Raw genomic sequence first — 24,922 nt, 5'->3', positions numbered from 1 at the left:
GGCCTTTATGGGAGACTCTGCCTTCAATTACAGAGCTTCAGCTTTTATCCAGCTCTGTGGATTGGGCTGCAGACTGGTCCTAGCCTGGCATGAGCTGTCCAAACGCACCTAGTTCTCCCCTTCCAGGTCAAGGGTTCCAGGCATATGTGCGTCCCTGAAGCCCATCTCTGTCAGCTAACACCTGTCTCTCAGGGGCAGCAACAGGAGATGGCAACGGGAAGGGCCTCGTCTCGCGCCCTCACTGGCTCCTGGCCCGCTTGTTACACAAACAACTCCAGGGAAGCACTAGAAATGCCACCTCCTGACATTTGGAGTCCAGTCTCAAGTGTCACCCTCAAAGCCAGGTTTAAGAACCCCTCTGATATTCCATTAGAGAATGTTTCATGCCTGATTTGAGAGTGGGTGGTGCTTACCCTACCTTCACCCTTGGTGGGGTCATCTGACAGGAACTGCCAGCCTGGGAAGCCCTGAATATTCAACGTCAGCAGCAGCTATACCATACAAGGCAGTCTGAAAAGTAGAGACTGTCTCTTGTGTTCAGTGGACACTGCCTAAGCACCTGCTGTGTCAGGCACTGCGCTGCCCGTGGTTAAGATTTAAGCCAGAGCTCAATCCACAGCAAACAGTGACAGTGGAAGTGGGTTCCATCTACAAGGGGCTGCCAAGGGCAAGTGTGGAACTTCGGACATTTGGTTCTGGCACTTTAATTCTGGGTGTCAGGGAAGACTGTATGTGAAGTTTGAGAGGGCAACAAAGAATGATTCTGCTAGATGAAAAATGTGCAAAGGGCAGAAGGAATAGCTTGAGCAAAGTTGGAAACGCCGCAAGAGCAGAGCTACCTAGGGTAGCAAGACATGGGGTGGTGCGGGGGAAGGTATATAAGCAATGAAAGGCCTCATGAGATGCCTTAGAGCCTGGGCATGAAGGACGAGGACGCTATGTTCTATGGAGTGTGTATGCTAACTTTACAAGAATGGAAACTTCATTAAGGTTTTTAAAATAACATTTATTTCTTAAAAGTTAACATGTGCATAATAGGAAACCAAAAAGCACAAGAAGCAAAAAACGAAGTCATTCAGAATCACAAGCAGTTTACCGTGACATGTCCTTCTAGGTCTCGTTTGTGTATCTTCACAACCAAGCATCCATTTTTATGTAATGAAGACCTACAGTTATGTATCATGCTGTTTCACACATCATGAATATTTACCATTTCAAAGTCCCAAAGCTATGAGTATTTTGATAACCAAGAATATACTACACCAACTCAATCTGGAAGGAAAAAAATGTAATCTTGCCTTACTTGGCAACAAAAATTTCAAAGACAAAAATGGCAACAGGCCTCTAGATCATGATTAAAATACTACATTCCCTTAATGTTCAATTAAAATGAGACATAAAGCAACAGAGCACACAAAGCATAATAGTTCTAGGAGGGTTCATCATCTGATCTAAACTATTACGGTGTTAGCAAGGAGGTATGCTTCTGCTGAATTATTAAACAATGCATTCCTATATATAGTACAGCCAGGAGATGCACGCACATCAATGGTTATCATCAAAATATAAACATGAGCACATCCACACACAGCCCTCCCTCTAGACTTCCTTCCTCCCCTCAGCTGCCAACCTAGATGAGCAAGTCCTGATGTACAGTTCTCAGAGAAGGTATAATAATTCCAGGTCCAAGATGCTGCCTTTTAAAAAAAATCAATTCTAACAAAGATATTTACAAATTGGTTAATTCACTAGCTCTACTTTATATCATACATTGTCACCTCAGGACATCTAAAAAGCCTAGATGTTGCAAAGTAATGAAGCTTGTCCACAATAAACATAGGTACTTCACAAAAATGCACATACAGACCTATAGTTAAAACCTAAAACTGTCTTCCAGATAATGGGAGCTATTAGCCAAGAGCCCTTCCCCTCACCCTTCCTCTTACTCCTCCAGCATTTCAGCGACTAAGTACCAGACTACATCTAGTTCCAAGAGGTGGATTAACATAGATACTCCCAGAAGACACAGCCCTTCCTAAAAGCCAACAAAAGGGCATTCATTAAGGGGTTATTTTACTACCTCTACTTTTGATATACTTTGGGCATTAGGACTTGCTTGTTAATACATAGCAATATTAACTAAAATGCACAAACAGAACAATGGGTAGACAATCTGAACTTGTCTATAAAGACTGATGGGCACACAGCCCTTCTCTCTGCACTTCCTTCCCTGCCCCCCCCCCCCCCGCCCCCACCACCACCCAGTAAACTTCAGCTTACTCTCCAAGACAACCCCAATTCCCAAATAAAACCATTACTATTAACAGAAAAAAAAAAAAAAAAACTTAAAAGGTGTTTTAACTCTCTACTTTCAAAACAGTCTGTGTACTTTTACACATCTAAAAGGCTAGATGTTTCAAATAAGGATTTAAGTTTGTCCACTACACACACACACAGTAGCACTGAACACAGCGTACAATGGCTACAGTCTCAAAGTATCATCTAAACAGAACACTCTAGCCAAGGACCCTTCCCCTTTATCTACCCAGTGGACAAGTCTAATAAGCATCTATAATGCTTAGAGGGGATTTTAACAATTTCACTTCTGCCAGTTTTCAGAAATCTTGCCTATGAATTTTAACATCAAGTGTACACAATGTATTTATTGGTTATTTTTGTCATACACTGGCAACCTCTTTAACATCTAGGAAGACTAGATGTTGTAAATTTGGACGTTTGTCCCTTATGTACACTATATACACAACTAAACCAAAACGCAGACACATACAGGACAACGGTTAACCTTGCCTAACATAAACATACTGGTATAACCCCCCTTGTACTTTCTCCCTGAACCAGCACAAATAAAGTAATACGTACTGCTCTGAGAGGTGGTTTGATCACTCTGATTATTCCATTTCTTAATGAGTATTTCGTATGAATCTTAATGAAAGGATATATCTACAAAATGTTATTTCACTACCTCTACTTTTAACATACTTTGTGCACTTCTAAACATCTAGAAAGACTAGATGTTTCAAATAAGGACTTAAGTTTGTCCGCTATATACACAGTAGTGTTGAATAAACTACACACATGTAACAATGGTTATACCTGAAGGTATCTTCTACGAAGGAACATTCTGGTCTAGAACTTTTCATTTCTTCCAATTCCTCCTTTTTGCCATCCATCCAACAGTGAGTGGCAAGTACAGGCACATGTATCACTTAGATGTGATTTATGATAGTTTCACTTTCAAAGGTCCTTTTCAGAAGACAGCCTTTCCAATGAATTGTAACACAAAGTGTACAAAATGTGTTAGTTTACTAACCCTACTTTTGTCATACATTGGCAACCTCTTTAATATCTAGAGACTAGATATTATAAAATTGGGACCCATTTGTCCAATATATACATAATATATAAAGTTAAATGAAATGCACTTAACATATAAAGCAATGGTAAGCTGAAATGTTCTAGTACACACTAGCAAAACATCTTTTGCAAACTTCCCTCCCACCTCCCTCAACCCAGTGAAAAAGCAGAGTATACTGTTTGGAGAGGAGGTTTAACAATTCCAATTACGGTTATTTCCCATCAGTTTTAAAAAGCTATTTACAAGAAGCATTACTACGTCTACTGTAAAATGCATCAAGCACTTCTAAATATCTAGAAAGACTAGATATTTCATATAAGAACTTACTTGTCCACTATGTACACAGTACTGTTAAGGAAAATTGCACACAGGTAACAATGGCTATAGTTTGAGGTATCTCCTAAATATGACGATTTTGGCCTGAACCATTCCCACCCTCACTTCCTTTTCTCCACCACCAATCCAGTGGACAAGTACAGGCATGTATAACGCTTAGAGGTGTCTGAATACATTCATATAAAAAAATCATTTACAGAAAACAAGCATTCCTATGAATTTCAACACAAAGTGTACAAAATGTGCTAATTTTACTACTTTGTCATACACTGGCAACCTCTTTCAACATCTAGAGATTAGATGTCACAAAATTAGGACTCATTTGTCCATTATATACACTATATACACAGCAAAACAAAATGCACATAACACACAAAAAATGTTTCATCTGAAAATGTCAGGTGCAAACAACTAGCATATTACCTTTTGTTAATTCTTTCCCTCCCACCTCCTCCAAACCACTGAACAAGTGTAGACAACAGTATACTGCTCACAGAGTGGTTTAACATTTAACATTCTCAAAGACAATACTTCCTATGAATTTGAGCAAAAAGTATTTACAAAGTGGTATTTCACTACCTCTACATTTAACATACGTCGGGCACTTCTAAACATCTAGGTGGGCTAGATGTTTCAAATAAGGACTTAATTTGTCCACTATATACAAAGCAGTCTTGAATAAACTGCCACATGTAACAGTTAGAATCTTGAAATTGTCTTCAAAATATGAGTATTCTAGCCTAAGACCTTCCCTTCTCTTCTGTCTTCTTTCCACCATACCCAGGGGGCTATGATGCTCAAATTTTGATAAGACAATCTTTCCTAGAAACTTTTAACACAAAATGTACAAAATGTATCATTTACTAACTCTACTTTTGTCATACACTGGCAACCTCTTTAACATCTAGAAAGACTAGATGTTGTAAATTAGGACTCATTTGTCCATTATGTACACTATATGTACAGCAGAGTGAAACAAAATGCACTAACGGAAAAGACAATGGTTCCTCTTGCCTCACTATAAACACACTGGCAGAGATCTGCACTTCCCTCCCCTCTCCCGACCAGTGCACAAAACAGAGTGTACTGCTCCAGGAAGGGGTCTGGCCAACCCCCCACTCCCCATCATTTCGTATGAATTTTAACAAAAAGGTATTTACAAAATGTCCTTTTACTACCTCGACTTTTAACATATATCAGGCACTTCAGAACATCTAGAAAGACTAGGTATTTCAAAAAAGTACTTATTGTTAACTATATATACAGTAGTGAGGAACAAAATGCACACACACAACAAGGGTTATATAGAAATGTCTTCTAAGTATGACCAGTCTGGCACAGAACTTTCTATTCTTCCTCCTCAAGGTCTTCCATTCGACGTCCTCCAACCCACTGAACAAACGGGGACTTCGGTGGCTCCGGAAGTTGCTTCTAAACGTAATCAAACAACTCCATTTCGAAAAGTCATTTCCAGAAGACATTTCTTTTCTATAGTTGTTTTTTTTTTTTTAAACAAATGGGCATTTACAAGACGTGATTTTTCTAACTATTTTATCATACGTCGGCAACCTCTTTACATCTAGGAGGCCTAGATGTAGCCAAAGTTTTCTTTTGAAAGGTTGGGGGTAAAGTTGAGAGCAGCTTTTTCATATTATATACACAGGCCTTTATCAGCGGCCAGTAAATCTTCCCAGAGGGCCCCGGGCACTTTCTGTTGGCCATAAGGGGTATGTTATTCTACCATTTCTATCTTCCGACATCAATGTCTCGGTAGAACGACGATCGAAGCCCACTGGCCCGCTAACGTTCCACCCGTCGTCGACCGCGGCTCCGCTCACCTTGCGGGCACGTTAAGGCCTTTGTCCGTCGTTGTCCGGACGAGGTGAGGTCTCGTCCAACTGGGACAGAGCGGTCACCTCAGGTCGCGGATCCGCGTGGCCCCAAGGCCTAAGGGTGAACGAACTGGCGTCCACAATCCTTCCCGGGCCTCCGAGGCTCTAACGGCCCTCCGCGGAGTTAGAGCGGCCGCCATTCTTCTAGTCCTGCCACGCCCGACGCCGAAAGGCGCCACGTTCTCGGTGGCCAGGCGGAGGCTTCGCCTAAGCCCAAGCCCTGCAGCTCTGGGTGAAGAGACCCAGCGGTCGGCAGGATCCTGGCTCGGAGGGGCCGACGCCATTAGGTCGCGGCGGTGGGGGTGGGGGTGGGGGTGGGGGGAGAGGTTCGCGGCTGCTTCCAGTCTTGGGCCCTGCCAACTGCCAGCCTCGGCGACCGCTCTGCAAAACACACCCGAGAATGTCCCGGGGCCCCCCAGTTCACCTACCGACCAAAGGCCGGAGGGCCTGGAGGGCCCCAGGGTAGAAGGCCACGATCCGCTTCTAGCCGCGCTCTCTGCCGGAACTGACTTGGCAGTTCTCTTTGCTGGCTAGAGAGGAGGGGCGCCGGAAGTACCTTCGCGCTGGGACCCGTGAGCCAAGGTTCCGGGACTGAAACGTTCCGGCAGGGAGGAGGACAACGGAGGTGTCACGTGAAATTGGGACGCCCGCCTGGCTTGCCCTTCCAAACGGTAATTTTTCAGAATTCCCCGAGCATGCGTATTTTTTTCTTCCCTCACACCCTCGACTGTTGGACGCTGAGATTCCCTACAATCGTTCACTTATTTCAGTTCAGGCGCTCAGTCGTGTCCGACTCTTTGCGACCCCATGGACTGCATGCAGCACGCCAGGCCACCCTGCCCATCACCAAGACCCGGAGCTTACTCAAACTCATGTCCATCGAGTCGGTGATGCCATCCAACCATCTCATCTTCTGTCGTCCCTTTCTCCTCCTGCCTTCAATCTGTCCCAGCATCAGGGTCTTTTCCAGTGAGTCAGTTCTTCGCATCTGGTGGCCAAAGTATTGGAGTTTCAGCTTCAGGATCAGTCCTTCCAATGAATATTCAGGGCTGATTTCCTTTAGGATGGACTGGTTGGATCTCCTTGCTGTCCAAGGGACTCTCAAGAGTCTTCTCCAACACCACAGCTCAAAAGCATCAATTCTTCGGTGCTCAGCTTTCTTTATAGTTCAACTCTCACATCCATACATAGCTACTGGAAAACCCATAGTTTTGACTAGATGGACATTTGTTGGCAAAGTAATGTCTCTGCTTTTTAATATGCTATCTAGGTTGGTCGTAACTTTTCTTCCAAGGAGCAAGCATCTTTTAATTTCATGGCTGCTGTCACCATCTGCAGTGATTTTGGAGCCCCCAAAATAAATTGTCACTGTTTCCATTGTTTCTCCATCTATTTGGTATGAAGTGATGGGACCAGATGCCATGATCTTAGTTTTCTGAATGTTGAGTTTTAAGCCAACTTTTTCACTCTCCTCTTTCATTTTCATCAAGAGGCTCTTGAGTTCTTCACTTTCTGCCATAAGGATGGTATCATCTGCATATCTGAGGTTATTGATATTTCTCCCGGCAATCTTGATTCCAGCTTGTGCTTCATCCAGCCCGGCATTTCTCATGATGTACTCTGCATATACGTTAAATAAGCAGGGTGACAATATACAGCCTTGACACACTCCTTTCCTGATTTGGAACCAGTCTGTTGTTCCATGTCCAGTTCTAACAGTTGCTTCTTGACCTGCATACAGATTTCTCAAGGGACAGGTCAGGTGGTCTGGTATTCCCATCTCTTTCAGAATTTTCCACATTTTGTTGGGATCCACACAGTCAAAGGCTTTGGCATAGTCAATAAAGCAGAAGTAGATATTTATCTCAGGGAAGGCAATGGCAACCCACTCCAGTACTCTTGCCTGGAAAATCCCATGGACGGAGGAGCCTGGTAGGCTGAACTCCATGTGGTCACTAAGAGTCAGACACGAATGAGTGACTTCACTTTCCCTTTTCACTTTCATGCATTGGAGAAGGAAATGGCAACTCACTCCAGTGTTCTTGCCTGGAGAATCCCAGGGATGGGGAAGCCTAGTGGGCTGCTGTCTATGGGGTCGCACAGAGTCGGACACGACTGAAGCAACGCAGCAGCAGCAGCAGCAGATATTTATCTTGAACTCTCTTATTTTTTTGATGATCCAACAGATGTTGGCAATTTGATCTCTGATTCCTCTGCCTTTTCTAAATCCAGCTTGAATATATGGAAGTTCACAGTTCACATACTGTTGAAGCCTGGCTTGGAGAATTTTGAGCATTATTTTGCTAGCATGTGAGATAAGTACAATTGTGCAATAGTTTGAGCATTCTTTGGCATTTCCTTTCTTTGGGATTGGAATGAAAACTGACCTTTTCCATCCTGTGGCCACTGCTGAGTTTTCCAAATTTGCTGACATATTGAGTGCCACACTTTCATGGCATCATCCTTTAGGATTTGAAATAGCTCAACTGGAATTCCATCACCTCCACTAGCTTTGTTCATAGTGATGCTTCCTAAGGGCCACTTGACTTCAGATTCCAGAATGTCTGGCTCTCGGTGAGTGATCACACCATCGTGATTATCTGGGTCATAAAGATCTTTTTTGTATAGTTCTTCTGTATATTGTTGCCACCTCTTCTTAATATCTTCAGCTTCTGTTAGGTCCACACCATTTCTGTCCTTTATTGTGTCCATGGAGAACTCCATGGACTGTATAGTCCATAGGGTTGCAAAGAGTCAGAAAGGACTGAGCACCTTTCATTCATTTACCACTTATTTATTGAGCACCTACTGTGTGCCACATAAGCATTGGGGGATGCAGCTGCAAATGGGCACGAAAATTTCTGCCCTTTTGAAATTTATACTCTAGAAGGGAAAACAGACAATCCTTAAAATGTGTGAAAGGGCAGAAATGGTGAAAGTGCTATGAAAAAATAAAATAAGGAGAATATGAGGTGTGCCTGTGGAATGCTTTAGATGGTGCCCAGATGACTTTTGAGCAGACATATGGAGTGAAGGAATGAACCAGCCAAGGGGATGTCAGGTGGAAGAGCCTTCCTGGCAAAGGGAACAGCCAGTGAACAAGCTCTAAGCTGAGGAATACGGAGATGGCCTGATCCAGGAATAGCAAACAGACTAGAGCAAGTTAGTGAGAAGTAAAAAGTGAGTGAGAAGTAAAAAGTGTAGACGTTAAACCACTCAAGTATGGAAGTTGGTGGTTTTTTTTTTTTTTTTGGTGAAATGGGAACTGTTGGAGGGTTTTGGCCTGAAGCATGGAAAATAGCTGATGTAGAACCAGAGGTAAAAGCAGGGAGACCTAATAGACCATGGCTGTCAAGAGGGTGAAATAGGATAGTGGCTTGTACCAGACTGATGGCAGCAAAGATGGCAAAAAGGTGAATTCAGGATATATATAAGATCCAGCCTGCAGGATTTGCTGATAGACCAGATGTGAAATGGGAAAGAGAGGAATCAAGGATAACTCGAAGGCTTTTGGCCTGAGCAAATAAGGGAGAGTATTGCCCTTAAGTGAGATGGGAGAAACCATGGGAAGAGGGAGTTTAGGGGAGACTGTGAGGAATTCAGTTTTGGGCATGATAAGTTTGAGACGCCTGTTTGACATTCAAGTGGAAATGTCAAGTAGACAGTTGGATTTGTGAGTCTGGCATTTAGGGGAGAGTCTGAGCTGAATATGTACTTTTGGGAGTCATCAGAATGTATATAGATTATCTTTGAAGCAATGAGGCTGCATGAGAGAACCAAGGGCATGGACAGAGAGAGAGGGAGTTCTCAGGTCTGAGGCCTGGGGCACTGCAACGTGTACAGATCAGGGTGATGAGAAGGAACCGGCAAAGGAGACTGAGGAGTGACCAAAGTGGTAGGAGAACAAAAACAGAATGTGGTATCCTGGAAGTAAATGAAGAAAGTGTTTCCAGGGAGAGTTATCAACAGTGTCAAACACTGCTGATAGGTCATGTAAGATGTGGTTGAGAAGTATACATCTAGCTTTTATAATAAATGTCGTGAGCAACATTCTTGTGGTTTTTCTAACTTTGTGGAGGCTTCTAATTTCTTTCGGATGCAATTCTAGAAATCTAAAGAAAGATCAAGGGTTGGTTCAGGCTTGAAACTCTTGATGCAGATCCACACAGGATTCCTAGGAGGAAAATCCTATAGTCAGGAAGACCCTTCTGCTGGAAGGTGGAAAGCAGGAATGTTGAGAAGGCCAGGAGCTCTGGGCACTGAGGCTGTAGTCCACTATGAGATAACAGAGGCCTGAACCATGGAAGTGGCTATAGGAGCAGAAAACAGGTGGGGTAAGGCTTTCTAGATTAGCAAAGGAAGGAGCCCCTGGGCTCAGTACCTGGAGAGAAGAGGGAGGAGGGGGAAGGAGGAGTTATAGATCATACATGGGTTTCGAACAAGATCTACCTGGCTAAGTGAGTAGTTGGCAGAATAACCAAGACAAGGAAAAGGAAAGTCTCAGTGTGGAGTTCCTGGTCCCCTTTCTGATCTCCCTCCCTTCTAAGCAGCCAACAGGCTGATACCATTGGAACCTAAAGATGATGAGGTCAACCATGTACACATTTTGCTTTCTACTTGATATCTCCACTTGAGTGTTCTAACAGTATCTTAAACTCCTCCTGTGCAAAAGAAAACTCTTGGTATCTCCCCAGAGCCTGCTTTTCTCCAAATCAGTAAATGGTAGTATCATCCACCCAGTTCTCAAATAAAAAACTAGGCTTCCCGGTGGCTTACCTGCAGGTGAATCCACCTGCAATGCAGGAGACACAGGTTTGATCCCTCTGTTGGGAAGATCCCCTGGAGGAGGAAATGGCAACCCACTCCAGTATTCTTGCCTGGAGAATCCCCAGGGACAGAGGAGCCTGGCAGGCTGCAGTCCATGGGGTGCAAGGAGTCAGACATGACTGAAGCGACTTGGCACACATCTTTGATACTACTCTTCTCTAAGTCTCCATCCCCTAACCATCACAGGTACTATCTCCTTCCTAAATATTTTTAAGGTGCAGCCAATTTCCTGGGCTGTCCAATATAATATAGTAGCTGCTAGTTACAAGAGGCTATTTTTTTAAAAATTGAAGTATAGTTAACTTATGATATTGTGTTAGTTTCAGGTATACAGCAAAGTGATTCAATTATATATATGTTATAGATATATTTCAGATTATTTTCCATTATGTTACTACAAGGTATTAAGTATTATTCCCTGTGTTATATGGTAAATCTCTGTTGCTCATCTATTTTATGTATAGTAGTTTGTTAATCCCATTCTCCTAATTTATCCACCCCCCTTTTCCCCTTTGGGTAGCCATAAGTTTGTTTTCTATGTCTGTGTTTGTTTTGTATATAGATTCATTTGTATAATTTTTTCGATTCCATATATAAGTAATATACGATGTCTTTCTCTTTCTGACTTATTTTGCTTAGTATGATATTCCCTAAGTTCATCCATGTTGCCACAAATGGCAATATTTCATTTATTTTTATGGCCGAGTACTATTCCATTGTATGTATATATCACATCTGCTTAAACCAATCATCTGCTGATTGGCATTTGGGTTGTTTGCATGTCTTGGCTCTTTGTGACCCATGGACTATACAGGCCATGGAATTCTCCAGGCCAGAATACTGGAGTGGGTAGCCTTTCCCTTCTTCAATGGATCTTCCCAATCCAAGGATCGAACCCAGGTCTCCCGCATTGCAGGTGAATTCTTTACCAGCTGAGCCACCAGGGAAGTCCATATATCATATCCTCTTAAACCAATCATCTGCTGATCAGCATTTGGGTTGTTTCCATGTCTTCACTTCAGTTCAGTCACTCAGTCGTGTCCGACTCTTTGCGACCCCATGAATCACAGCACGCCCGGCCTCCCTGTCCATCACCAACTCCCGGAGTTCACTCAGACTCACGTCCATTGAGTCGGTGATGCCATCCAGCTACCTCATCCTCTGTCATCCCCTTCTGCTCCTGCCCCCAATCCCTCCCAGCATCAGAGTCTTTTCCAGTGAGTCAACTCTTCCCATGAGGTGGCCAAAGTACTGGAGTTTCAGCTTTAGCATCATTCCTTCCAAAGAAATCCCAGGGCTGATCTCCTTCAGAATGGACTGGTTGGATCTCCTTGCAGTCCAAGGGACTCTCAAGAGTCTTCTCCAACACCACAGTTCAAAAGCATCAATTCTTCGGTGCTCAGCCTTCTTCACAGTCCAACTCTCACATCCATACGTGACCACAGGAAAAACCATAGCATTGACTAGCCAGACCTTTGTTGGCAAAGTAATGTCTCTGCTTTTGAATATGCTATCTAGGTTGGTCATAACTTTCCTTCCAAGGAGTAAGCGTCTTTTAATTTCATGGCTGCAGTCACCATCTGCAGTGATTTTGGAGCCCCAAAAAATAAAGTCTGACACTGTTTCCACTGTTTCCCCATCTATTTCCTATGAAGTGATGGGACCGGATGCCATGATCTTCGTTTTCTGAATGTTGAGCTTTAAGCCAACTTTTCACTCTCTTCTTTCACTTTCATCAAGAGGCTTTTTAGTTCCTCTTCACTTTCTGCCATAAGGGTGGTGTCATCTGCATATCTGAGGTTATTGATATTTCTCCCGGCAATCTTGATTCCAGCTTGTGTTTCTTCCAGTCCAGCATTTCTCATGATGTACTCTGCATATAAGTTAAATAAGCAGGGTGACAATACACAGCCTTGACGTACTCCTTTTCCTACTGGAACCAGGCTGTTGTTCCATGTCCAGTTCTAACTGTTGCTTCCTGACCTGCATACAGATTTCTCAAGAGGCAGGTCAGGTGGTCTGGTATTCCCATCTCTCTCAGAATTTCCCACAGTTTATTGTGATCCACACAGTCAAAGGCTTTGGCATAGTCAATAAAGCAGAAATAGATGTTTTTCTGGAACTCTCTTGCTTTTTCCATGATCCAGCGGATGTTGGCAATTTGATCTCTGGTTTCTCTGCCTTTTCTAAAACCAGCTTGAACATTAGGAAGTTCACGGTTCACATATTGCTGAAGCCTGGCTTGGAGAATTTTGAGCATTACTTTACTAGCATGTGAGACGCGTGCAATTGTGTGGTAGTTTGAGCATTCTTTGGCATTGGCTTTCTTTGGGATTGGAATGAAAACTGACCTTTTCCAGTCCTGTGGCCACTGCTGAGTTTTCCAAATTTGCTGGCATATTGAGTGCAGCACTTTCACAGCATCATCTTTCAGGATTTGGAATAGCTCAACTGGAATTCTATCACCTCCACTAGCTTTGTTCGTAGTGATGCTTTCTAAGGCCCACTTGATTTCACATTCCAGGATGTCTTATTCCATGTCTTAGCTAGTGTAAATAGTGCTGCTATGAACATAGGGATGCCCGTGTCTTTTCAATTAAGTCTTTTCCTCTTTTCCAGATATATGGCCAGGAGTGGGATGACTGGATCATACAGTAGCTTTAGTTTCAGTTTTTTTAAGAAAACTCCATACTGTTTTTCATAGTGGCTGCACAAATTTTCATTCCCACCAACAGTGTAGGAAGATTCTCTTTTCTCTACACCCTCTCCAGCATTTATTATGTGGAGACTTTTTGATGATAGCCCTTCACCGGTGTGAGGTGATACCTCATTGTGGTTTTTATTTACATTTCTCTAATAATTAGTGGTATTGGAACATCTCTTCATGTACCTGTTGGCCGTCTGTATGTCTTCTTTGGAGAAAGATCTATTTAGGTCTTCTGCCCATTTTTTGATTGGGTTGTTTGTTTTTTTGTTATTGCATTGTATGAGCTATTTGTATGTTTAAATTAACTACAGGAGGCTATTTAAATTTTAATTAATTAAAATAACATGAAATTAAAAATTCAATTCCTCAGTTGCACTAGTCACATTCTAAGTTCTCAAGAGCCACAGATGGCCAGTGGATACTGTCTGAGCACAGAGATAGATAGAGCATTTCCACCATCTAGAAAGTCATAGGGCAGTGCAGATCTATAACCTAGTCTGAATCAGCAATATCTCTAGTCTGGGTGACTTGAATAGCCTCTTAATTGAAGTTCTGACTGTTTCTACTACTCTTCTCTTCAAATCCGTTTTCCCTACAGAAACCAGAGTTAACTTTTAATCAGAAATCAAATCTTGTTTCAACCTTAGTGGCTCTTTATTGTACCTTGAACAAAATGCAAACTTCTTACCCTGGCCTATTGCCCTCTCTTGTTACGTCCCAGACACACTGGTCTCCTTGCTCTTTTCTCCACTCTTCAAGCTCTTCTCAACCTCAGGGGCTTTGCATATGCTGTTCCCTCTACCTGAAAGGCTTTGTATCTGGCTCCTGGCAAGGCTAAATTTCTTCTCACTTTATAGGTCTCAGCTCCATTACTATTTGGAGTGATATCATGTAATATGTCTTTCATATAATAAAACATATTATATGATATCACATCTCAGGACATTTCCTGACCTCTCTGTCTCAAAAAGGTTTTTTCCAGTTATCATCAAGTGACCTTACTTATTTCCTTCATTCATCCACCTCATTATTTTACTAGTAATTAACATGTCTGGAGGGGCCTTCCTGGTGGTAGAGTGGTTAAGAATGTACTTTGCAATGCAAGGGACACCAGTTAGATCCCTGGTCTAGGAAGATCCCAGATGCCGAGGGGCAACCAATCCCATGCACCACAGCTACTAAGCCCACACACACTGCAGTTACTGAAAGCCCACTGGCCTAGAGCCTGTGCTTCCCAACAAGAGAAACCACTTTAATGAGAAGCCCACACACCGCAACAAAGAGTAGCTCCTGCTCACGGTAACTAGAGAAAGCCCACATACTGTAATGAAGACCGAAACAGCCAAATAATGAATAAGTAAATCTAAAAAAAATAAAGAAAAACATGTCTCAGGACTTCCCTGGCGGCCCAGTGATTAAGACTCCATGCTCCCACTGCAGGGATCATGGTTCGATCCATGGTCAGGAAACTAAGATCCCACATGACACACGGTGTGGCCCCCCCCAAAAAAATTTAACTCGTCTGTGTACTTCTGTGCTAGGCACTGTACACAGGATTTGGCTATATGCTTTACCTTATTTATTAATTTGCTAGTTTATTATTTTTTTCTTTCTTGTTTTCTCCTTGTGTCCCTTCCTGGCACCCAGTACTATGCCCAGCATATAGTGGGCATTAATAATTGTTAAGCCAGGCTTCAGCAATATGTGAACCGTGAACTTCCTGATGTTCAAGCTGGTTTTAGAAAAGGCAGAGGAACCAGAGATCAAATTGCCAACATCCGCTGGATCATGGAAAAAGCAAGAGAGTTCCAGAAAAACATCTATTTCTGCTTTATTGACTATGCCAAAGCCTTTGACTGTGTGGATCACAATAAACTGTGGGAAATTCTGAGAGAGATGGGAATACCAGACCACCTGACCTGCCTCTTGAGAAATCTGTATGCAGGTCAGGAAGCAACAGTTAGAACTGGACATGGAACAACAGCCTGGTTCCAGTAGGAAAAGGAGTACGTCAAGGCTGTGTATTGTCACCCTGCTTATTTAACTTATATGCAGAGTACATCATGAGAAATGCTGGACTGGAAGAAACACAAGCTGGAATCAAGATTGCCCGGAGAAATATCAATAACCTCAGATATGCAGATGACACCACCCTTATGGCAGAAAGTGAAGAGGAACTAAAAAGCCTCTTGAAGAAAGTGAAAGAAGAGAGTGAAAAGCTGGCTTAAAGCTCAACATTCAGAAAACGAAGATCATGGCATCCGGTCCCATCACTTCATGGCAAATAGATGGGGAAACAGTGGAAACAGTGTCAGACTTTATTTTTTGGGGCTCCAAAATCACTGTAGATGGTGACTGCAGCCATGAAATTAAAAGACGCTTACTCCTTGGAAGGAAAGTTATGACCAACCTAGATAGCATATTCAAAAGCAGAGACATTACTTTGCCAACAAAGGTCTGGCTAGTCAAGGCTATGGTTTTTCCTGTGGTCACGTATGGATGTGAGAGTTGGACTGTGAAGAAGGCTGAGCACCGAAGAATTGATGCTTTTGAACTGTGGTGTTGGAGAAGACTCTTGAGAGTCCCTTGGACTGCAAGGAGATCCAACCAGTCCATTCTGAAGGGGATCAGCCCTGGGATTTCTTTGGAAGGAATGATGCTAAAGCTGAAACTCCAGTACTTTGGCCACCTCATGGGAAGAGTTGACTCATTGGAAAAGACTCTGATGCTGGGAGGGATTGGGGGCAGGAGGAGAAGGGGACGACAGAGAATGAGGTGGCTGGATGGCATCACTGACTCGATGGACATGAGTCTGAGTGAACTCCGGGAGTTGGTGATGGACAGGGAGGCCTGGCATGCTGCGATTCATGGGGTTGCAAAGAGTCGGACACAACTGAGTGACTGAACTGAACTGAATAATTGTTAGACGAATGAATTTATTGGGCAGTTACTATGGGTCAGACATTGTGTTAATAACTGTCTCATTTAATTTGCACTGCAATTCTTCCTTCCTTCCAATTCTGTGAAGTACGTATTACTCTCCTCCTTTTATGAGAGGCTGTGTAATTTATCTAGTTCTTTGGAAGAACTAGGATTCTAACCAAGGTCTTGTGATTCCAGAGCTCCCTGGCACTAGAGAGGGTTTAGAAGCCTGAGTACACACCAGCCTGCAGCCACCCACAGTTCAGACTAGAAGCAGGGAGATTTAAAAAGACTTATTTCTTGAAGGATTATTTCAGATCAGGTCAGAGATTCTGGGGCATCACTGCTCAACCAGGAGGTAGATTCAGGGCCTGGGTCAAGACTCAGGATGGTGCAGAGTAGGGCAAGCTAAATACTCCAATGTAAGCATCCTCAGTGGGGCTGGAGAACTGGCCTACAGACCCCAGGCAAGACTCGGGGTGTACGGGGTCTGACTGTTGACTCCGGCCACGGCCATGTCTGTCTGCATGTCTCAGATCAAGGGTGAAACAAGGAAAAAAAGTAAAAATAACGAGCCTTCCTGGCACTTCTCCTCGGGAAACATCACATGTCAGGCCTGTGACATGGAGCGTGTTTGTTAGGCCAGCGGTTCCAAGCTCATTAGCGGGAACGGTGCTGAACAGCAAGCCACCCACGCAGCTCGTTTGGGAGACAAACACAGCGCCGCATCCATCCCTCCCCGGCCTGGGCATGCGCAGTTCCAGCGTTATCAACATCAGCACGTATCTGCACCGAGGCAGGTCTGCTTGGCATCAGGGCTCCGGGGAATGGATTGTGTGTGGGTGTGTCCCAGAGAGGCTGCTCGTAATCCTCATCTTTATCATCACTGCCTGAATCTGAGACGGTTCTGTTTTAGTACAGAGTTTCTCAAACTTGAATCATGCCCTAATCAGCGTTAACAACTCCCGCCATACCTTTGTACCGTGGATACCAGTTTTTACTTAATACCTCTCTGTGAACTGACTCACTCAGCACAATCATCACTATGTTAGCCTTGTCCTCAGTGCTGTCTGTGAATCATCAATTGGACATACACGTTATGTTTTCCTAATATCTGGAATATTACAAATATACAGCTCTTTGAAAAAGATAAGCTGAGTTCACTTGAAATCATCTTAGTGCAACCAAAATGCAAAACAGTTGGAGTCAAAGGGACACAAGAGACATCCTGAAAGAGTTCCCAGTGGCGAAAACTGGAGCAATTTGAGCAAGAAAAGAAATAACACAGTACCAGATTATAGCCCAGAGTATAAATATCCATGAGTTCATACGGATGTAAATAAATAATGGAACAAATAAATAAGTGGAGAAGGGACAAATCTTCCTAAAGAAAGTTTCCAAATTGTTTATCCCCTCCAAGATATGGAGCTTAATCTTCTCTCCCCCTCCTCCACCTGAAAGGGGGCTGCCCTTAGTGACTTGCTTTCAGAGAGTAGAAAGAAAGAAAAAACAAGTAACTTCACAGGAGAGAAGCTTGGTAAACTTTACCTTGGCCAGGCACTCAAGGTGATCAAGTCGTATTAATAGCCTACCCCTGACATGATGCCATGAAAAAGGCCACTTAACCGTGACGATAACCTTCACTGAAACCATGAGAAAAGCATCAGTGAAACCTAAATTGAGGGACACTCTACAAAATAATGAACACCAAAGTACTCCTCAAAACTGTCAAGGTCATGAAAAACAAGGAAAGTCTGAGAAATTGTCCCAGGCTGGAAGAGACTAAGGGGACATGCAGATTAAATGTAATACAGTATTTTGGATGGAACCTTGGAACAGAAAACGGATGTTAGGGGGCAAGCTTAGTGAAATCCAAATAAAATGTAGAGTTCAGTTAATAGGAAGATACCAGAGTTGGTTTCTTAGTTGTGACCAATGCATGTTAAGTCATGTTAATGCATGTTAAGAGTCATGTTAAATGTTAGCAGTATGGGAAACTGGGGGAGGAGTACATGGAAACTCTCTGTGCTATAGGAAATCTCTGTACTCTGTAAATCAAAGATTTACATTTGTTTCCTGTAATTATAAAATTATTTTAGAGTAATTGTATTATTTTTAGTAAGGGGGGTTATGTACACATTAGTGGTTTGGAACATGAATTTTTAAGACATGCAGAGGTAGACCTGTGTATTTGTTGCCTGTGGCTAGTGTAACAAATTACCACAAAACTGATAGCTTGAAACAGCAGAATTGTATTCTGTCATAGTTCTAAAGACCAGAATCTCAACATTAGATTTACTGGGCTGAAATCAAGGTGTTGAGAGGACCATGTTCCCTCCAGACTTGTCCTTGTCTCTTGCAGGCTGTGGCTGCCTGCATTCATTGGCTTGCTGGCTGCATCACTCTGATCTCTGCCTCCAAGGTTTCATTTTCTCCTGCTGTTCTCTATGTGTCTGCCTACCCCCCTCTCTCTCTGCTTTCCTCTTGTAAGGATATTTGTGATGGCATTTCATGCCCACCTGGATAATCCTGGATGATCTCAACTCAACATCCATAATTTAATTAATCACATCTGTAAAAACCCTCTTCCCAGATAAATTACTACAGGCTTCAGGGATTAGATCTCTGCATCTTTGGGAGGTCATTATTCAGCCTACTACTGCAGCCTGGCTGTGTGAAATTTAGGACTTCTGTAGTATCAATAAGGTTCCTTTAAAACTGAAAACAACAAAAACTGTGTAACCATTTTTAACATCTTCATTTGGGTTTCACTTGAAGTCATCTTAGTGCAACTAGTGGGACCCAAGCAACACTTTGCAAAACAACTGGTACAACAGTCTAGTCTCAGAAGTCTTAGAGGGACTTCCCTGGTAGTCCAGAGGTTAAGAATCTGCCTTGCAATGCAGAGAATGTGGGTTTGAGCCCTGGTTGGGGAACTAAGAGCCCATATGCCCACAAGCCTTGGAGCAACTAAGCGTGAGTACACATGCTCCAGAGCCCATGTACCACAACAGCAAGAACCCATGTGCTCCAACTAAGACCAGATGAAGCCAAATAAATAAATATTTTTTTAAAAAAGAAATGAGAATTAAATTCTAAATGGACTCCATACAAACAAACTTGTGACCTTGAGTAAGTCAGCATATTTTTTGAAGGGTATACTCCTCTGTATTTCTATACAAGAGGGATGCTAAGCTTTGCCTAGAGGAATGCTGTCAGAACCCGTAGACCATGTAGCAGATGTACAGCAGACATTCAGTCAACCTCCTCTTCATACCCCCTCCACTTTATAGAGTATGTTAGACTATGTTACAGCTTACAAAATATTTTCTATGTACAAAAATGTGTTTAATTGCCCTAAAATTTCACCATTTTATGGTGAGATAAAGCCAAATTTTCCTTCCCGGACTAGACAGATGGAAAAACTGAGACTTAATGTTAATTGACTTAGCCAGCATCACCCAGTTAGAAGGCTAGAGACAGCAGGAGTCTGAGAACAGGATGGGCAGGAGTTAGGAGGCAGTGCCCGCTTTAGATGGGGAGAGTTTTGCATTCTGGTCACTTGACTTCTTTTTATGACTTTCATGACTTTTTTGGCCCTTGTAGGCATTTGAGTTTATGACCCATGATGTGATTCTAACTCCTGGCTCACATTGCTGAAATTTGTTCAAAGATCTTTAAACTCGAAGCTCTGAGGCTGTGCCCATAGGGTTCTCCAGCGACAGCTTCCAGTGGCCTCTTGGCCCTGGGCTTCTTTGATCTCACAGGTTTTCCCTTCTCTGAACTCTGTGAGATAGACCCACAGTTTGTTCCCTGGTTTGGCCAGGATCCTGGTTTCGATAGCTCCTTATTCTGAATCCTTGAAGCAGAGATGAAAACAAGAGCCTCATACACAGGGTTGGGTGTTCTTAAGGAGACCATGGAGGCCTTCTGAAGGTGACTCATCTCTGCCCTCCGAGGTCAGAAGGAAGGGACCAGAAGGTGTGCGGAGCGCCCGGGAGCCCATGTCAGGAGTTAGACTTCCCAGGATCCAATCCCGGCTCCCCACACAGCCCCTTGACTCTGGTCAAGTCACCAGCCCTTCTGTACTTGTTTCCCCGTTTGTAATAAGGAAACCTTTATTATTTCCCTCAAAAGAAAATTGTGAGGCTCGAGTGAATTATTGTACACGAAGCTGTTATTACAGCACTTGGTACAAGGTGAGTGTTCGCCCTATTCATTATTAAGCCCAGAATCTTTCCAAGAGCTGTTCTCCCGTTTCCGTACGCGCCCTCTGCCTGGGGAAATCTGATTCCTCCTGAGGGGCAACGCAGGGTTCTGGAGAGGTGGAAGTTCTGGGTCTCTGTCACTGTGTAGCTTGACGTGTGTCATTCCCGGGCTCCCCATCATCCCCCTCTGTACAAGGGGACGACAAAAGCGCGAGCCGCAGCCTCTGCCGCGCTGCGGAGAGCAGCCTGCCCAACCTCGCCGCCCCGCCACTACGCGGCCGGGACCTCCACTCCGCAGGCACAGTGTTGGTGGAGGGGGGTTGAGGGAGGAAACCAGCGACTCCGGCAGGGTCCAACGCTGCCATGGCAACGCCCGGAGGCTGTCGGGAGGAGAGAACGAGGCCCCGCCCAGAGCGAAGCCCCGCCCCAACAAGGTTCCTCCCAGAAAAGAGGCCTGGGGCCTCAGTTCTGGGATTCCGCGGCAACTTTGCCCCGGCTCTCTGATTCCATCATTGCCTAACAGAAGTGCCTCTGACTGGCCGACTGTGTCTGACTGACCACAGACGCCATCACTGTCTCTATCTGGCTGTGTCTAATGAAAACAGATTTCGTGAATGCCTGATGGACCAAGACCGCGTGATCTGTCTGCCTGACCACAGTCGACTGACTGACTGCCCTACCTGGCTAATGGCAGCTGGGACCGACGGCGCGTGTCTGACTGAGTCGATCTTGCTGTTTCTGACTGACCAGATTCCCTCTGTGCTCGACAAGCTGTATCTGAGTGACCGAGGCCCTGTGTGATTGACTGACCGGTTCACTGATTCCTCTGTGCTGGCGTTTTGACCCCAGCTCAGCTCAGCTGATTCTAACTACACCCGGGCTTGTGCGTCTGCCCGAGGCCCCTGCGCGTCTGCCTGACTGGCTGGCTGATAAGCTGGCTGGTTACCCTGACTGCATTGGCCTTACTACAGCCTCTGTGCCTGGTGAGGTCCGCCTGAGTGGCCATCTGACAGGTGGGATCAGCCCTCCTGAAGAGTGGACTGAGGGCATCTGCCAAACTGCCGGGCTGAGTTTGCGGCTGGCTGGTTCTGGCTGACTGACTGAATCTAACTGTATCTCAGCGACCCAGTTTTTGTGCTGTTTTGTATTTGGTTGGGTTTTTCTTGGCTGTGCGGCATGCAGGTTCTTAGTTCCCCTACCAGGGATCGAACCCGTGGCCCCTGTAGTGGGAGCACAGAGTCACTGAACCACCAGAGAAATCCCAGGGACTGGGTTTCAGAATGACTGAGTCTGCCTGACTGACCCTCCCTGGCCGCCTCTGCCTGACTCTGCTTTATGGACAGCGTCTGTCTCTGGCTACACCTGACTATCGGCTGCCTCTTCTACATCCCATAATGTCAGTTGAATCAGATTGCTGCCTGAACTGCAGCTGACCAGCTGAGTCTGACTTGGCCTCTGAAATTCTCTCCCTAATGACCTCCTTCACTCCAGCTCCCCAACATATGGCTTCTGAGATGTTCCTTGGCCAGGGAGCTGGGCCCCAGATGTTTTCAGCTGTAAGTCTGGCCTTGGGGGTTCATAGCAAGGGCTTAGACAGGGCAGAGAACCTAGGATGGGGCCTTCGGGGGATGGAGAGAGAAGGAATGGAGGTCACACAGGGAGCAGCTGGAAGAAATTGCAGGGGTCCTCAAGGTCCCAGGCTCAGGACCTAGTGGTGTAACAGAGTCAGCACCTTGAGGAGACAGGCTGGTGAGTGGGAGCCACAATGCCACGTGGCTTTGTTTCTTCACGTTTGTGGGATGTCTCTGTCAGTGCCTTGCTACTCTGTTCCACAGACCTCAGGTCTACTTCCACATTCCTGAATTTAAATCTTTTTCATAGTGTGTATGTGTGTGTGTGTACTGGCCACATCAACTGCATGAAATGGAGAAAGAGGCTGTGTACGAGAATAAGGAGAACATAAATACAGGGAGGGAATTTCCTGATGGTCCAGTGGTTAAGACTCCGTGCTTCCACTGCAGGGGTCATGGGTTTGATTCCTGGTCAGGGAACTAAGATCTCACATGCCAGAGAATTAGATTCGGGGGAATTAAAAAAAAGTAAGCATGTCAAGTGCATGGGTGTGCTATGAATTATAGCTATTAATAATAATAAATGAGAGCACCGGACTAGCTTATCTCGATCAAGCTCCAGCATTCTGAGATGCTGCCTTTCCATTAATAACAGAGGCCTAGCTGCCTCACTGATTTCATTATAAGCCAAGGGAGGAATGGGAGGAAATAAACAGCTCTGCTCCCAAGGGCTCTGTCTTAGTCAGCTTGGGCTGCTGTAACAAAATACCATAGACTGAGGTTTCAAACAACGCACATTTGTTATTCAAAATTCTGGGAGTTGGAAAGCTCGAGATCAAGGTGCACGTGGATTTGGTTCCTGATGAGGCCCTTTTCCTGGCCTGCGGACAGGTGCTTTCTCACGTGTCCTCACATAGTGATGAGAGAGAGCTCTGCTGTTTTCCTCTTCTTTTTTTATTCTATTGTTTGTCCATGCCACATGACATGCAGGATCTTAGTTCCCCAACCAGGGATCAAACCCCTGACCCCTGCAGGGGAAGTGCAGAGCCTTAACCACTGGACCACCAGGGAAGTCCAAGAAATTCTTATGGTAGGGCGTAGTAATCTATGCTTTAAAAAAAAAAAATTTATTTTGGCTGTGCTGGATCATCATTAGTTGCGGTGAGCGGGAGCTGCTCTCTAGTTGCGGCGCTCGGGGTTCTCAATGTGGTGGCTTCTTGTATTGCGACCATAGGCTCTAGGGCCCACGGGCTCAGTAGTTGTGGCACGTGGGCTTAGTTGCCCCGAGTCATGTGGAATCTTCCCTGACCAGGATCGAACCTGTGTCCCTTGCATTGTGAGGTAGATTATTAACCACTGGATCCCCAGAGAAGCCCAGTAGTTTATGTTTTAACAAGCCCTCGCAGTGTTGTTGATGCGTACTAAAGTTTCAGAAACACTAGGGGAATGATTGTGGTAGCTCTGGTGTCAGATTGTCCACATTAGAATTTCAACTCTACTGATTTTGTGCAAGTTATTGAATTTCTAAGCCTCAGTCTTCTTATTTGCATAGTCAGTATAATTACGATCACTTTAAACTCTTGTTGAGAGTATTAGGTCATATAAAGTATTAGGTCATATGAAGCACATAATTTCAGTTCTAGGAATGTGTCCTGTAAACCTAGTCCAGCACATGCTGGATGATGTATGTTCAGGATTTGCACTGATTTGTTGTTTGTAATAGAAAAGAAACACCCTCAGTATCTATCCATAGGGGACTGTTTTAATAAATCATGGTCCTAACATACAAAGAATGAGGCAGCTTTTTGTAGACTCCTATGAAAAGATTGCCGGAATTTTCAAGTTAAAAAAACAAAGGACAAATGAACCTATTTGCAGGGCAGGAATAGAGGTGCAGACAGAGAACAGGCCTGTGGACACAGTTGGGGAAGGAGAGGGTGAGAAGAAGTGAAAGAGCAGCATTGAAACATATATATTACTGTATGTAAAATAGCTAGCTAGTGGGAAGATGCTGTATAACACAGGGAGTTCAACCTGGTGCTCTGTGACAACCTAGAGGGGTGGGATGGGGTGGAGGGTTGGGAGGGAAGTTCAAGAGGGAGGAGCCATATGTATACTTGTGGCTAATTCACGTTGATGTGTGACAGAAACCAACACAACATTGTAAAGCAATTATCCTCCAATTAAAAATAAGAAATAAATAAAAAGCAAAGTACATAATGGTATGTCTAGCATGCTCCCATGTGTGTACAAAAAAAGACTACACAATCTGTGAAAATGCATAGGTTATCTTTCAAAGCATACTCAGGATACAGTGAGAGAAGGAATGAGTGGCTGGAAAGAGGGAAAGGAGGGAAATTTATTTTTACCTACATATATCTTTTTATGACTTAAAATTTGCAGTATGTACATGCATTTTCTGTTCACAGAAATGAAGTTTTAAAAAAAAGACACTAGTTGGCATAGTGCCTGGCAGCGGTGGTGGTGACAGCCATTCCGCAGCTCTAAGCAGATGAACCAACGCAGAAATGCAGCCCAGGGGTGTCCAGGGTGTGGCCACAACATCTGTTCCTTTCATTTCCTGTAGTCTATGTTGCCCCATTAGAGAATCCTTGCATTTTAGAGATGGAGAGGGCTTTGAGATTCTCTGGCAGAACACTTTTATTTTAAAGATGAAGAAATGAAGCCCCAGAGAGAGGCCATAACCAGCCCAAGCTTTCCCAGAGAACTAAGGCTCACCCTGGGGCCTCTTTCACAACATCTTAAGACTAAGCTTTCAATAATTCTGCTTTTAGAGCCCCATCACCAGTCTGCTTGGAAACTGGAAGGACTCCTCCACATGGCTGTTAAGACTAGCTGTGGTTCAGTTCCTAACCAAACTTTCCAACACCTTCTCCTATGTGAATTCTCTACCCTGGCCAAATAAGTCTCTTCACTGACCCCAGATGCTCCTGCTTTCCAGATACCACAGTCCGTGCTCTCTGTCTGAAATGCACCTCTCTTTCCTATTTGTAGAGATTCTACCTACACACCGAGGCAGAACCACATCTGAATCACACTTCCCCTAGGAAGTCTTCCCGATT

At 44.2% G+C, this 24,922-nt stretch overlaps 1 protein-coding gene across 4 annotated transcripts in view; it reads left to right on the top strand.

Moving 5' to 3' along the window:
• The first annotated feature begins 970 nt into the window (after positions 1-970).
• EPB41L1 (erythrocyte membrane protein band 4.1 like 1) overlaps positions 971-24,922 on the top strand; it is a 177,845-nt gene continuing 153,893 nt past the window's right edge. For all 4 annotated transcript variants that reach the window (XM_027558657.1, XM_027558647.1, XM_027558659.1 and 1 more), the window contains exon 1: positions 971-6,275. The gene's annotated coding sequence lies outside the window, so the exon portion shown is untranslated. The remainder of the gene's footprint in view (positions 6,276-24,922) is intronic.

Source organism: Bos indicus x Bos taurus, chromosome 13, assembly GCF_003369695.1.
Source record: "Bos indicus x Bos taurus breed Angus x Brahman F1 hybrid chromosome 13, Bos_hybrid_MaternalHap_v2.0, whole genome shotgun sequence".
Taxonomy (NCBI): domain Eukaryota; kingdom Metazoa; phylum Chordata; class Mammalia; order Artiodactyla; family Bovidae; genus Bos; species Bos indicus x Bos taurus.
Note: the sequence above shows the minus strand (reverse complement) of the source record. Positions and strands in the feature narration are given on the sequence as shown.